The sequence below is a fragment of the Sipha flava genome, unplaced genomic scaffold (assembly GCF_003268045.1).
Source record: "Sipha flava isolate LNK unplaced genomic scaffold, YSA_version1 69_pilon_pilon, whole genome shotgun sequence".
NCBI lineage: Eukaryota > Metazoa > Arthropoda > Insecta > Hemiptera > Aphididae > Sipha > Sipha flava.
This window is the reverse complement of record NW_020273609.1, coordinates 1-5,044: the sequence shown is the minus strand read 5'-3', so window position 1 is coordinate 5,044 and position 5,044 is coordinate 1. Positions and strand designations below refer to the sequence as shown.

At 25.8% G+C, this 5,044-nt stretch overlaps 1 long non-coding RNA gene across 1 annotated transcript; it reads right to left on the bottom strand.

The window, feature by feature from the left end:
• Positions 1–4,442: 4,442 nt before the first annotated feature.
• LOC112692061 lies at positions 4,443–5,036 on the bottom strand. Its single transcript, XR_003149372.1, has 2 exons — positions 4,660–5,036; positions 4,443–4,567 (listed from the first exon to the last, which is right to left on the bottom strand). It is a non-coding gene; the product is annotated as an uncharacterized LOC112692061 (long non-coding RNA).
• Positions 5,037–5,044: the final 8 nt, after the last annotated feature.

The following is a 5,044-nucleotide window of genomic DNA, read 5'->3' as shown; positions in this document are numbered from 1 at the left end:
TCTACATATTTATATAAGCATAAAAAAATCTACTGTTTTTGTTATGTTTGAACAGTTTTAAATAACAGTTTAAATCAGGGACTGAGACCTTAATGGTTTTAACGGTTTGGGTAAGGGTTTGGGTTTTTAAAATATTTTTTTAAGGGTTTAGGTTAAATTTCGGGATTTTAAAAGTTTTAAAATTTAGGTTCGGGTTCCAATCGGTTTCTAACAATTATTTTTGTACATTATTTTTTCAAACTAGAAATTTTAATACAAGAATATATATTGTATATTATTTTTTTAGTATTTGCAGGCGCTGATTAAAGTGTTCATATTAATGTTAATTTTAACCTCGGGTATAGAAAAATAAAAGTTTCTCATGTGCTTTGATAACAGATGTATTAATCTGGGTAGATCTTTTTATTTCTGTATCTTTAACCAGCATCTCCTTATATATCCTGGTGGGAACTCAGGTGCCTTTTCAAATTTGTTCCATGTTTTCCCTTTTAAAATTACAGATACATATTTATAAATATGTATATAATATCTGATTACCTAGCTATATCAATTAGATTTTCAAAATATAAATATTTAAGAAATACAATATACAAACTAAATTAATCAAAATAAATATTATTTAAATGTTTCATAAGTAATCTGCTACAAAGCTACACGTACAGGTGAAGAACAATTACTGATAAAATCATAGGTACTTTTTTTTATTTTATAGATAATCATATAATATTCACATTGGATATTTTTAACATAATAGTGAGTAGGATCTGAATAAATTACTCAAGGCTGAACTATTATAGTTGATGGTATAGATAAACTATAAAGATAATGTCGTCTTGTCTATTTACTTGAATATTATATAGTTAACTACCATTTTATTACTATATTATTTTAATTATTTGTCAACGATTTTAAACTTATATTAAAATTAAATGAAACAAAAATATGTAACTATATATTTTTATTTTTCCATTGCAACTTTTACAAACTGACTCGTTGGATTTCTTATCGTAAACAAAATATTTAAAAACGCATGACATGGTATGATGGCCCATAATTTTAATTTGATACTTTTTAACTAATAAAGGTAGACTGCGTGTTCATGCGTCGACGACTGAATAGCAAATATAGCAAATTCACCACTGAGCAACGATATTCGATAATAACTATAATAAAGATAATACGATATGCGTTTGTTCTGTGTTTGACGTGCAGATATGTTATAAAAATAAACACTTCAAAAACCCAGTGTAATTTTTATAATTGTATTTTTGTCCGCAAAAATGATCCGTTATCGACATTATCGTGTAACATATACATAATAAATATTAATATTCCATAGAAAATAATATTATATTCATTGGTCGACGGCCGAATATAACATTGCGTAAATACTGTATAGTATAAATTATTATATGTAATTATTGTTTCTAAATAATATATTTTTAGTTTAAAGAGTAATTTCTTTCGATTTCAATAGGAATTTGTAAACAGTAAAAAACCCTTAAAAAACCGGTAGTCTTTTGGTATTGTTTATAGGTTTCGGTATTGGTTAGAGTATATTAAAAATATAAAATACAGGTAACAGTTATTTTCGGTTCTTTAATTTACACTAGGTTTTAGGTCCCGTAACCGGTTCTTTTCGGTCCGGTCTCAGTCCCTGGTTTAAATAAAACATAAATATTAAAATGAATACAATAAGTACTAATAATTTTATATTATGTAAACAAATATAAAACAAATATTATTTAACACAGTTTATTGAGCAAAATATAGTTTTAAAAACCACGAATGTATATTATATCGGATGGTAAATAATAATTTGCGAACAGAGATAGTGAAGCAAAAAATCATCCAAAAACTTATTAACATCAATTAATAAAATCAATTCATCGATTTAAATGAATAACATTGTAGAATATAAGGATAATGAAGTGAAAACAATATATGTATTAGTGATGGGTCGAACCCTGATTTTTAAAATCGAACCAAACTTGAACCGAACATTAAATTATTTTTTTCGAACTCGAACTCGAACTCAATACTTTTTATAATGTACATTGTACCTACCTATAAATTAAATCAACCATAATTATTATTGACTATTGTATTTTAAGTTTTCGTATTACCTATTCTACATTTTAACTTTTAAGTCTAAGTAATTGTATTATTTACAATGCATTTAAATTTTAGATAATTTCTTATTATTATTATTATTTTTCAAAACCAGTGTTGTGCTCTCTCGTATTGTCTTGTAGCTTATAAAATATTCATTGAGTATTGAGTGTAATATGAGAATACATCAGTACATTTTAATAATATATAAAAAAAGTAGTAATAATAATTATAATACACAAATATAGAATGATTAGTAGAATTTATAATGTAAGACAAAAGTTGTAAACATGTTTTTATTATTAACAGCACAATCGGGGTATCGGAATATTACCATGGATTTACCCAAAATAGATTTTAACCTCTACAATAAATATGATAAAAACAAAAATAGCTAATTAATGAATATAGATACACTGCCTCTATTAAAGATAAACAACTTATTAATGTTTTGGTCGGCGGAGGGTGGATGTGTAACATGCGACTAGAAAAATAACATTATTATTATAAATAATGCATAACGTGCCCTTTACAGATTATCACTTTCTATCGCCAATAGTCTAATTATTTCTAAATAATCATTATCAATTTTTATTTTTCAAAAATAACTTTTAAGAGTTGTACAAATATTTGGTTTTCAAAGTATAGTGGTCTGGTTCGACAAATATTTTCAAGTTCGATATTCGAACAGTAAAAGATGCTTGATAGTTCTGTTCTATTTTTTGCCATGCCAAGTTTTAATTTCGAACCGAACCGAACATCAAGGGTTCGGTTTGGTTCGGTTCGAGATTCAAACAGTTCGACCCATCACTAATATATATATATATTATAATCGAAATCCAGATACATATTTATAAACAATAACAAACCAAAATTAATTTACCAACACGAATTTGTATTCGAATTTAACCGAATACATTTGTAGGCTCTATATAATCAACCAAATTATTAATAATTCAGGTAGCTTGAAGCTATTATCAACAACGATTAATCATAATATGTCATCTTCCAAACATTCCTTCGAATAATATTCTAAAAACAGATGGTAATTTTAATTACTAATATGTTTATAAATTATGATTTGACCAATATTTATACTTTGACGCTTATAATGTTTTTCGTGGTTTTAAACAGTGGATATTTTTAAATTCTATATTTTATAGATATTAAGCCGAGTAAAGAAATCATTGATATCACAATGATCTATTGTGTATTGTTATCGAATCGTTAGGTAGTTCCATCGTATACCAAAGGCCGTGTATCATATTTCATTAGATCTTAAACTGGACCGGGAAGGTATTTCGAGTTGTTTGTTCATGAATTTGTTCCATACTTCTGGACATGAAAAACCATTGAACCCTATATATGATAACTGAAATACTTATCAAGGAGTGTAGGCCGAGAGAAAATGTTAGAAATAAATGGCACGTACTAATGGTGTTATTATGTTTGTTTTACGCATGGTACAATATATAAATCCGTGGCGCAATATATTACGTGTGTGAAGTTAGCCCCCCACTATAAAAAAAACTTTCCAAAATAATTGTAACCTTATTTTCTTAATTTGTAACTATTTGTAACCAAGTTTTTAGAATTTGTAACCTCATATTTTTCAAGCTACGGGTACTTTCTCAATGAGGGGCTAACTTCACGTAGCCCCCCCCAATTCAACGAAATCGTCCAAAACAAGTTGTAACTTATAAAAATCAATTTGTAACTATTTGTAACCAAATTTTTGGAATTTGTTACCTCATCAATTTTAAGTACCGATGGATTTCCCAAAGAAGATAACTGAATAAAAAAAATAAGTTTTTAATTTATAATATCACCCAGTTCAATCAATTCGTCTAGAACAGATCGTAAGTTGAAGAAAATAAATCTATATTTAAGAAAAACAAAATCTAGAACGAATAAATGTCTTAATTAACTAGAATTTTACTTTTATTTTTATTTGATTAGGCTAAAATCTTAAATTAAAGATATTTTACAACATACTCAAATTATAAACGTATAAAATAAATTGTTACTACTCGTAACTTATTATGAGAAGCCACTTCACATTCATTAAAATTCAATAGTATAAAATAAATTATTAAGTAGATTAATGTAAATATTTCTTTGTATTATTAAAATTATTAATTAAAATTATTTTTTAATATAAATATACACCTGTTAGAGCCTTACAAAAATAAATAAAAAAATTAATTTCGGGAAAAAAATTAATTAAATTTTAAAACGCTTAAAAATCTAACATACTTAATCTGATATTTTTATATAAAATAATAGATGTGGTTTTACATATTTGGATTCTGTACACTTATATATTGTTCTTTTTTTTACCAAGTTATTATGTATTTCCCAATAACCTTTGACACGTTTGCAGTGTGTTACGTAGTGGCCCATGTTTTTTACATCTGAATCTCCAATGTATGAAATTATTGACTGTAGTGAAAACCTAAATAATAAATTATTTATAATATTAGTATATAATAAATTACCTCCTAAAATATATATATAAATAGTTATTATTAACATCTAAATATTTACCTTTCTTTTCCAATAAACAACTTTGATGTTATATCATTGACTAAGATTTTATTTTCATTTATCGTATTACATTTAAATACGTCTGTTTCCAATAAAATATGTTCCTGCAACACTCATATGGAATTTCTACTTATTTTTTTGCTGTTTGGACACCATTTTTCTTTTTTTTCCGTAATATATTTATTTAAATATTTATTTATATCTTCTAAGTGTCCACTACTATTGAACAATTCGTTGAGTATTATTGTTGCATCATGAAATACGGTTTTTGTATTACAAATGGTACATTCCAATGTTTGTATACTGCTAGGTATATCAGAAAGAAGCTTGTTACTTAAAGATATAATATTGATATTTGCGTCCAACATTGAGGTTCCGGATTCTA